The sequence below is a fragment of the Macrobrachium rosenbergii genome, chromosome 28 (genome assembly GCF_040412425.1).
Source record: "Macrobrachium rosenbergii isolate ZJJX-2024 chromosome 28, ASM4041242v1, whole genome shotgun sequence".
NCBI classification, from domain to species: Eukaryota; Metazoa; Arthropoda; class Malacostraca; order Decapoda; family Palaemonidae; genus Macrobrachium; species Macrobrachium rosenbergii.
The window spans coordinates 33172942-33184228 of record NC_089768.1 but is presented as its reverse complement, the minus strand read 5'-3'; the positions used below and the strand labels follow the sequence as shown (position 1 = coordinate 33184228).

General features: G+C 36.9%; 4 non-coding genes across 4 annotated transcripts; 3 read left to right on the top strand and 1 right to left on the bottom strand.

Moving 5' to 3' along the window:
• The first annotated feature begins 3164 nt into the window (after positions 1–3164).
• Positions 3165–3236, top strand: TRNAG-UCC (transfer RNA glycine (anticodon UCC)). The gene has a single exon. It is a non-coding gene; the product is annotated as a tRNA-Gly (tRNA).
• Positions 3237–5775: 2539 nt separating this feature from the next.
• On the top strand, positions 5776–5847 carry TRNAG-UCC (transfer RNA glycine (anticodon UCC)). Its single transcript has one exon. It is a non-coding gene; the product is annotated as a tRNA-Gly (tRNA).
• Positions 5848–8264: 2417 nt separating this feature from the next.
• TRNAG-UCC (transfer RNA glycine (anticodon UCC)) lies at positions 8265–8336 on the bottom strand. The gene has a single exon. It is a non-coding gene; the product is annotated as a tRNA-Gly (tRNA).
• Positions 8337–10740: 2404 nt separating this feature from the next.
• TRNAG-UCC (transfer RNA glycine (anticodon UCC)) lies at positions 10741–10812 on the top strand. The gene has a single exon. It is a non-coding gene; the product is annotated as a tRNA-Gly (tRNA).
• The last annotated feature ends 475 nt before the right edge of the window (positions 10813–11287 follow it).

The following is an 11287-nucleotide window of genomic DNA, read 5'->3' as shown; positions in this document are numbered from 1 at the left end:
TTATTACAACCTTTTTCTGGAAATTATGGGCGAAAGTACACAATTTTGGACGTCCGTGAAACTTCGCAGCGATACGGCAACTCACTACGCCCCCAGCTGAACCTCTTTTAGGCGAATCTTGCACGGGTGAAGTGGAAGTAAGGCGCATTCGTGCGTAAATCATAATTTCTCAGTATAAACGAAAGATTAATAAATTTAAAACGAAAGGCAATGACATACATCCAAAAGCAAATTTGAGGTATTTTCGTTCTTATGACAATCAGGTGTTTCACGACTATACATGCATTCGCAACATTTTTTTTTATATCAACTTTTAGCCCATCTGACAGCCATTTTCATAACCTGATCGGAGGTTTTGCACTTAAATTAGATTTATTAGTTTTTCGCGGTGCTCCTTTTGACTTGGGCGGATTAGAAAAAATCATAATTTTCATAGAGAGAGAGAGAGAGAGAGAGAGAGAGAGAGAGAGAGAGAGAGAGAGAGAGAGAGAGAGAGAGAGAGAGAGAGAGAGAGGGGGGGGGAGGACTGTACTCCCCAGGTTACAGTCAAAACACTTTACTTCTGAGGTCTGCGGCAACTTCGAGTACCAAGACCATTTTTTTGGAGTAATTTAATAAGAGATTTATTATATAAAAAAAAGTAGGAAACAAAACTAGAATTTCAGTTAAACAACAAAAAACCGAATACATTATCACATTAAACAGAAAAGAAGAATGACGAAGCATAAACCTCTCTCTCTCTCTCTCTCTCTCTCTCTCTCTCTCTCTCTCTCTCTCTCTCTCTCTCTCTCTCTCTCTGAGACAAAACGCATACCTTCTTTTCACGCTTCAAAGACTTTGAGATCTAAGCTGGGTTCATCAGCCTCATAATATCTCCTCCATCATCCATACTAATTTAGGGGTTTTCTATGATTCAATTTAACACCTGCTATGACAGGAGATGGACTCAGGGTCAACCGTTGGAAAGGCCAGGTAAGGTGTCCTCTGCACCACCTTAGTTCCTTTGAAATCCACTAAAGATGATCAGCGTTCGTTCCTTCTGGGACATAATTTGGACTACCAGGCAGAAGTATTTGGTCTACTGATGAGTTTGCCTTTTAAATGGACTTTAGAATTAAGCGTGGAATTTTTGGCCAAAGAGTTGGAAACGGATAAATGAATCTGCTCTCCATAATCTTTGAAAGATCTGCATCTCGTAAATAAATTATGTTCGCCTACAAAATGACCCATTTTTTACGATGTTAGTTTTAGTTCAAAGTGGTTTTCAGAAATATGCCGAATCAAGAATGAAACTATCTTCGTGACTGCAGCTCCAGCTATTCTATATTTACGACGGAAGTACAATCCTGTTTCAAAGCGAACTGATATTTTGTAATGCAAACAATACAGACATATTGACAATAGGAGATACGATTATTCTTATTCCTTTCATTAATGAGTGACCGGACTCAGGCACTCAGCAGAGAGAGAGAGAGAGAGAGAGAGAGAGAGAGAGAGTCTTAAAGTATTATGTTTAGCCTTCAAATCTGCTTCCTTTACTATACAGAGCATAGTCAAACACGACGCATGCAAAGCTTTTTATAACCTGTACCTAAATGATTACTCATTTTGTATATAAATAATACACCCCTATATTGAATAATAATAGATGCTATTTAAACTGACCTTTTAAAATCGAAGAGAGCATAATGTACAACGAAGTTCCGAAATTTTACTGTATGAGAGATTTTATTGATTGAGAGAGAGAGAGAGAGAGAGAGAGAGAGAGAGAGAGAGAGAGAGAGAGAGAGAGAGAGAGAGAGAGAGAGAGAGAGAGAGAGAGAGAGAGAGCTATCCAATAATCTTAAGGGTTTCAGATTATAAAGGACAACCATGTTTCTTTCAATAGAGGACATGCCCAAGATATTTGTCTCATAAATGAAAACTTTGTTACCCAGTTTTGATATGTATAGTAGTTCGTCCCCTACTGTTTATTTATGCTCGGTTTATTCAACAAATCTAACCCAATGTATACATATCGATTAACAGGTGATGTAGACTTCAGTGCTACAGTATTTCTCGATACAATTTCGAAGAAGAACATAATGCATTCACAATCATAATTTGGATGGAGATACAAATAATATTCAAATATACGCATATACAAGAGCAACTTGAAAAGGCAGTCTGGCCACCTGAAAAAAAACACTGTTCTTCTTCAAACTGCTATGGATCCCAGGCAGACCGTGAGAAAATAACTGAAATAAGATTTTTTGTTTTTCAGCAAACCGGAGGAAACAATGTTCCATACGTTACGCGTGTTAGTACTCTTAAGTTCGAGAATGCTAAGATGCCTCAAATGATAAGGCAAGTCCTTCTGTCTAATCTATTTTGTCTGCAATTCAGTTTACGCTTTTATGCCTCCTTGTCCATTTTCTTCGGATAGGCTTTGTTTTGCATGGAATCTTGGTTGTCAAGTCAATGACATTTCAGGCTGAAGATATGCTTATCACAAATAATTATAAAAAAATATTTTGCATGGAATCTTGGTTGTTAAGTCAATGACATATCAGGCTGAAGATATGCTTATCATGAATAATTATAAAAAAAATATTTTGCAAATCAATTTAAGTTATAAAAAATGACAAGGAATATCCGTCTTCGTGACACTAATGATCGCGAGGGAGGAACTTGGTGAAATTACTCCACAGCTAAATCTAGATCATGAAAGATCTTCCAAGTAAAATTTGTCTGATAAAACACCTGCTCATATCAGATGAACCTCCCTGTGGTGCTATCCACGCCACAAGATAAGAGGATCTCCTGTATGAATTATTACTGGATACCTGAAATGTTCGTACTGTCACTGGGAAGAACAGGTGACGTGGGTAAACATAGGCTTTCGAGCGTGTTGTAATACTTGGCACCTGTTGCTCTTCAGTAACTAGGCTTCTTGCGATTTTATCTCCCTTGCCTGTTGAATTTGCAGTTCCATTAAGTCTAGTATCGCATCTAATAATATGTTATTCCATTTTCTTGACACTGAAACTGAATAATAAAGTTCTTAAACCGTTCACTATCGTGACATTATACGCTTAGCTCTCGCCTAGATTGACAGGTAGACAACCACGATAGTCAATCAGCTTATCGCTACTTATAATATATTTTTATATACAATCTATAACGCGATGGTGGTATAGTGGTTAGCATAGCTGCCTTCCAAGCAGTTGACCCGGGTTCGATTCCCGGCCATCGCAAAACACTTTTTGAAGACATAAAATTCGATATAAAGCTTCTAGTGTATCTGCGGAAAAATTTGCTCAGTCATTTGTACGGCAATTTTTTTTTCTTGCGAAATTTAGGAATTAGGGACGAAAAACCCTTCAGAAAGAGGAGGAGAGAAATTACATCCAACACAAACTGGAATGCACCAGCAGATAGAAAGTGATGACTCGGCAGAAATAAATGCTTCAAGGTGGCGGGGGGGGAGGGAAGGAGAAACAGCGAGCGCGCAGTAACAGTATTTCGGGGCGGCCCAAGAGCAAACGTCGCCCCGGACTGCATTCAAGCAGATTCGGGACCTTTAGGAGTTCAGCCACTGACACTCGAGTGATGTCATTCGCTTTTTCTTTCTGCATTCCTTCTTTATTCTTTTGTTTGAAGGTCCTCATTTTCTACACGTAAAGGTGACGCTTGAAAGAGGAAAAGAAAGCAAATTTGCAGATTACAGGACTTTATAAATTCTTCGCAAAAAAAAGGAAAATATTAATAAAATGATGGCATTTGGAAACCAGAGACCCAAATCATGTAGTACATGCAATGCACTAGTGATCAGAGACCGCAAAATGCCAACTGAGTCATTTTCTTTGCATTATTTTGAATGCATGAATCGGCAAAGAGAGAGAGAGAGAGAGAGAGAACTTTCATGTACATAACCTGTAAAACCAACTACCAAAGCAATACACAGGCGCATATATATATGTACATGTGTGTGTGCGTTTATATATAATAAATAAATATATATATATATATATATATATATATATATATATATATATATATATATATATATATATATATATATATATATATATATATATATATATATATATATATAATATATATATATATATATCATGTGCACAAACTGATCGCCTGCGCAGGAACGAACGGTCCTCATTTCTGAAACGCATCTGTCTTTACGCACAAGCTTGGGAGTGCATGCCTTGGCAAGGTCTAGGAGATCAGTAGTTGCCTTGGGCTACCCAGTCACCCTTCAAGTGGGACCACTTCCTTCCTTCCAGGAGCAACATGAATCAGGACACCTAGGGAGTAAGGCCACTGCACCTTTATGGGGGGGGGAAAGGGGGTGGAGAGGAGAGGCTGGGGGAAGGGAGGCTGGGGGGAGGGCATTTAAGCTTCTCATCATATAGTCATAAAGAAAAATTCAACTTATCTGTATATAACACGAATAATGTGGTTCACACACATTACGTATATATGTATGTACAGATATATGTGTATATGTATGCATGTACAGATCAGGTTACTTCTTTTAGACTTGTGTATATGTATATGTATATATATAATATATATATATATATATATATATATATATATATATATATATATATATATATATATATATATAATCTACCTATCTATCTATACATATATGACTGTGCGTGTGTGTGTGTTCAAAACTCAAACTACTGACTGTTTTAGAGAATAAACGCCATGTATACTTTTTCAAAACATGCTTCTGAATGACGCATGACGTCACTGTCAAGTGACATGCCCGCCATATAAAAAAAATGTCTGACCTTAAAAGAACTTCACCGGAATAACCCAATGAAATTACTTATATGTTACATTTTGAATACAGCTGGTGCATTTAGGGCAAATGACAGTTGTTGGCTTCTCTTCAAACCGATTTGTCAGCTATTTTGAAGCTAAAGAATACTCTGCATCCTGGCATCACTGGCTTAACATTGTTTTTATATATTGATATCGTGTATTTTACCTACATCCGTTGCCATGGGCTCCTGTCGTTAGCTGGGTATTAATAAAAATATAAAAAGTTTTCGCTTTTCGCCATGTTATGTTAAAGATCACAGGAATGAGGACATTTGATTTTTTAAAATTTGTTTCGTTGAAATCTACTTATGAAAGCAAATTCTCTTATACGAAAAGAAGAAGAACAATAACGTTAATTTTTAATACAGGTTCCTTACAAACGAATGTTTACTTCGTAAGGCAATCAAACTATTTTCCAGTTACATTCTTCAACGACATATAACTCTTGTTTGTATATAAAGTTACAAAGATAAAGTACACGAACTTGTGCATGTTATTCCGTCTGAAAGAGACTGTACTGATCTGTTTATCACATGCCCTGAGCAGCAGTGGATGAATACACACGTGTTCAGAAATTTGAGTTGGTCACTAGACTACAGGCGGACTGGCACCATCAGCCTAACAAACTCGATGACGCAATCAATGATTCCCGCCACGTGGAATTGTCTGATATCGATGCCATCTAGAAGGGTATCCAAAGGTTGAGACCATATTTCTTTACCACTTACCGGTAATTAACTAACGTGAATGCCTCTGACGTCATTAATGCCGTCTTATGTACGCACATACACTCACGTTTAATGCATAAAAATATGAATATTCCCTCACAAATAACGGGTCGTGTTTGATAACTTTTTGTCATTCATTCTTCATCTGAAACTGCTGTCTGAAACTCTCGCCTTTCTCATTTGAAATAGATTTTGATTTCTCAGTAACCAAGCGATGGTGGTATAGTGGTTAGCATAGCTGCCTTCCAAGCAGTTGACCCGGGTTCGATTCCCGGCCATCGCAAATCGATCTATTTTACTGTCAATGAAAGCTGAAACCAAAACCTAACTTGACCTAAAGTTTGAAAACTTGAGACTTTTAGAGTAGTTTCCCACTGAACACTTGAAAACTTGATACTTTCAGAGTAGCATCCCACTCAAAACTTAAAGAGCTAATTTAAGATCAATAGTTTACAAGGAAAATACAAGTAATCAACATTAGAATCGTATACCGTTGGGTTTTAGTCAGAACTTTTAAAAATGTTACTGTCCTATTCTCAACTATCTGAATAAAGCAAAACAATAGTGACAAATGCATTCAGGAAACGCTAACCCTTCGTCGAGGCTGTGCGATCCAGCTTCTAAAAGTTACCTTTTCCCATAAGTTATATTCCTATCTCTCCCAAACATATTATCACTCGTTACCACTCAACACAAATGATTAAATTTCATTACCCAAATCCACGTTAACGATCAATGAAGACTGAGCCGTGGACACCACCAAAGGCCCCCCTCTTCAAAAACTTTACATTCCTATCTTTCCCGAAATGTGATCACATGTTCCCAATTGCAAATTTTGATTACCAAAATCGGCGGTAAAGGTCAGTAAAGTTTTGGTGTCTAAAGCCTGGAATATCTGAAACAAAGCTGAGCAATTTTATCCCACAAACAGCACACGAATTCTCGTAAAAATCTGCACATAACTTTTGGTATAATCCTTCTTAACAAACAGAGAAACAGAACCAACAACATAACTTCCTTCAGGGAGGCAATAAAAAAAAAATAGGTTACCCCCTTAGATTCTAATTATCTTTTGGTATGGCCAGAATACTGAGAGCCATTGGCACCAGGGCCAATGTTGCCCTGAAAGTTCTAAGAGCTTTCTTTTCGTTCTCCTTCAGCCCCTTTCTGCCCGCAACATCCTTATTTCTAAAATGTTTATCAAAGGTTATAGCGACAAGAAGGTTGATGAAACTCTGTCTGAAGGGATGATAGAAGTCCCGACCTATCGTCCAGGGATTTTTCCCAATTCGTACGAAAGTTACTGGAATACCAAGGAATGGTTTTCAGTGATATTCGTTCAGGTGCTATGATCTCACAGAAGCTGTATACTAATTACAGCAAGAGAACAATAGTTCCTGAAGGCTACCTAAGTTTTGCAATTTTATAATTGCAAATGCAAGAAACAGCCGATCTATCTTGCAAACTATCCATCCCAAGAATGCATTTATTACCAGTTGTGCACTGATTACTTAAACCCTTTCCAGGCGTTGCATTTACCAGCAGAAAATATCGACCTGGTAAACCAAAGATTAACCTGTAAAGGGACAAAATACAGAAATATAAGTTCGCTCAAGACGCAGCGACTGAGCTCAGTCCTGCAGGTCATAAATTACCCTGAAAACAGTCGCCAGCGAGATTTGCTCTTGAACGGACCAAAACAGTTACTTCGTAGGCTTTTGCTCTCTTTGCCACCTTGAAGACCCAGTTCTGCAAAGTCATCACTCTCTTTCTGCTGGAGGATTCCAGTGCATGTTCGATTTGACTCCTCTCTCTCTATGTTGGGATTTCATTTATTTTTGGTAAATAACTTGCTGTTCGATGTACAGTTTGTTCCAGAACTGGCCTTCTATTACATTTGTGATGTTAAGTGGTAGTAATGACACTACCGCATACTAATATTAATAAACAAAAATAAATAAATAGATAAATATATATTATTTGTTTATATATATATATATATATATATATATATATATATATATATATATATATATATATATATATATATATATATATATATATGCACGAACATATCCCAATAACCGGCAAACGAACCAAGGCCAGCTGTTAGCAAAGCAGTTGTGCAAACCATATCAAAATCAGACATAAACTAATTTTTTTTTTTAATTTATGCACAAATCGGGGTAACGTGCATTAGTAGCCAGGCAGAACCAAAGCTAGATACGGAAAGGAAAGAAATAGTGGTCAGTGCTTCCAGGTTTACGCTAATGGCTGCAACTGGGAAATACAAGGTTGAAAGGAAGGAAGAGGTTTAATGGGGAAAAACAGGTTTAAAGTATTAAGAGATTTATAGGTAAGGAAGAAATTTAAATAGTAATTTGAAGGTAGTGGATAGAGAAAGCAGCACAGGATGGAATAAAATTCAAAATAAATTTGAATGCTACAGCGAATATTGTTTGCAAAGAATAACAACGCCACAAAAGCTGTGAAAATTTGTTAGTAGCAGAGGCAGACATAATACTCTGAAGCTGGAACATTCTTCACACTTCTGAACACAATTCCACTGATCAAATTTATGACACTGGATAGTTTAGTGTTGCCTTCGATATGGAGACTGTTGACAGAGTATTTTGCCGAGTCATAAGCTTTTTAAACAAAGCCCTATTCTACCTGCACCTAATATTTAAATGGCAATTTTGCGATGGCCGGGAATCGAACCCGGGTCAACTGCTTGGAAGGCAGCTATGCTAACCACTATACAACCATCGCTTGATCAAGGAACGTTAACAAACCTTTCAAGACATACAAATGTGAAGGAAGATTTTATGACATTCAGGGCTGCAACTTAGGGGGATGGATGGTTGTGAGAAAAAGAGGGCATCAAAATTAAAAACGTTATCACATGAAAAATATGTTATTCAGAGACAACAATATCAAGAGAAATATTCAAAGAAAGCCTGATTTCCCAATACCGTCATAAGATAACATCAAGGACCAGAAAGTTTCTGTTAACATTTTGGAGTTGTAAACGGTTAGCATCATTTAGTTTAAAACTGCCCTTTCTCTCTCACCCTAATTTTACTTGTGATATTTTGAACTGATGAATTATGATGATGGCCCACATTTTCTATATGACAACAAGCAACTTTCATGTAATTTTTGAGATATAATTTTGAGATTACCTCAGACTATATAAATGAAACATAAGGGGAAAGTAATTCACATTTTATATAAACTTTTTTGCAGTTGAGAATGTGCAATATTTCCAAGTCATACCATTAAAAGTCTAAGTCTTTTTTTCACACTTGAATGTCTTAAAAGGTTTGTTAATCTAGCTTAACCAAGCGATGGTGGTACAGTGTTTAGCATGGCTGCCTTCCAAGCAGTTGACGCGGGTTCCATACCGTCTTGGAAAGGTTTCTTTTCCCTTAGTACTTCACCCCGAGGTATGATATGACAATAAGACATCTGTTTCATTCCATAACTTTCTCTATCTCTCTAAGGTCAAAAACTCTCCAACTGTAGCTTCTTAAACTTTTCTCTCCTTCTCTTAAACTTATAACATTATCTCTTCTTTTCTTCAACTTATAACGTAAAAGTTTTTTTTAAATCAAATGGTGAAAGATGAACGAAAAATAAACATGTTAACGCAAACATAACAATCATCACTTCAAGCTAACCACGAGTCATGTAACCCAGCCATCCCCGGAGAGAGACATTAAATAGATTAGTGTTGCCTTTGTTGTGGAACTGTTGAAAGAGCATTTTGTCAACAGTTTAACATACACAAGTGTTGACTAAACACAGTCCCATTCTGTTTACATCAGGTGTTTAAATGGGAGTTTTGCGATGGCCGGCAATCGAACCCGGGTCAGCTGCTTAGAAGGCCTGTTCATCATATATAACAAAACTTTTAAAACATTCAATTGTAAATAAAGACACTAAGGTATTAAAGGGTATGACTTAGGAATATTTCAGTCTCAAATGCAAAAAAAAAGTTTATATAAAATGCAAATGATTTTCCCTTTATGTTTCTCTCTCTCTCTCTCTCTCTCTCTCTCTCTCTCTCTCTCTCTCTCTCTCTCTCTCTCTCTCTCATGACAATCCTCCAATTGTAGCTTCGTTCAACTATACCTGCACCTGCTCCCGTACCTTCTAAATTCGTATCTTAAAAGTTTTTACATAAATTAAATGGGGACAGATATCCACCAAAAGAAATAAACTCTTTGCGTTATATGATTGTGTTTTTCCTGAGATAGCACAACTCACACAGAAACACCAGATTTTGAAATGAAAAAAGTGGATCACAGTCAATTATTTCTTGAGATAATCACGAGTCATGTAACCCGCCAGTTACATTTTACTTTCATACCCAAAGAAGTGTGTGTGTGTGTGTGTGTGTGTGTGTGTGTGTGTGTGTGTGTGTGTGAGAGAGAGAGAGAGAGAGAGAGAGAGAGAGAGAGAGAGAGAGAGAGAGAGAGAGAGAGAGAGAGAGCCACGCAGTGTAAAACCAGAATAAAATACATACCCTGCTACCGGAAATCTTTACAAGAAACAATAACCATTACTGACATCTGAATCCTGCAAAAGGTTTAATCACCCAGTAAATGAACTACTCTAAGGCTGGCCGGGAAACGAACCCGAGTCAATTGCTTGGATTGTTTTCTGTTAACAAACCATTCAAGACTTCCGACTGAGAAGAAAGATTTTAAAACATTTAAGGTAATTTGGGGAGATCTTAACCGCAAATGAAATTTATTTAGAATGGAAACTATTTTCTTTGTGTTCCATGTATATCATTTGAGTTATATCTCAAGAATTAAGTGAAATCTGCTTTTTATCAAAGACTGTGTCGATCATCATCATGAGTCATCAATTCAAAATAGCCATAAACAAAAATACAGTAAAAAAAAACATGGTCATTGTTAAACTAAATGATGCCAAACAATTTACCACTTCAAAATGTTGAACATTTCTTCGTTATCTTACGACCACATAATGAAATTCGACTGTGAATATTTCTCTTCATGCTGTAGTCTCTGACCAAATATTTTTGAAGCGATAACATTTACTTTAATTCTGATGCCCTCGATCTCCCTAAGCTGCAGTTTGTCATAAAATCTTTCTTCACACTTAAAATGTTTTAAAAGGTTTGTTAATACGTCAAGATCAAGCGATGGTGGTATAGTGGTTAGCATAGCTGCCTTCCAAGCAGTTGACCCGGGTTCGATTCCCGGCCATCGCAAAATTTCAATTTAAATACCACATGCAAACTCTGCGGAATGCATGTTTAATAACAACGTAGCCTGAAACTGAAATTTCAATATTCCCATGAACATGGAAATACTGAAGTTGCAATTGGAAAGTTAATCACACACTAACACAATATCGAAAATGAATCAAACAGATTTCTTTCTCTGTGTATCCGGAAATCTAATAACCAACTATACCTACGTATAGCCACATTATTTTCTGTAGATCTGATATGACATCAAGATGCATTTTGACTCATTTCCAGTCAAACACCCAACACCCTCTCTGTCTTTTTCTCTCCACATTTTTTAAACCCTTCAATTGTAGCTGCCACTAACAGTTTTAAAAATCTACCCCTTTCACTTTTCCTGAACTCCTGACTTTAAAAGTATTCAGCAAATTCCATCGTGAAATATTCATTTGAAAAGAGAATACCTTTGCCTTGCAGTCTTGTGTTATATCCTCTG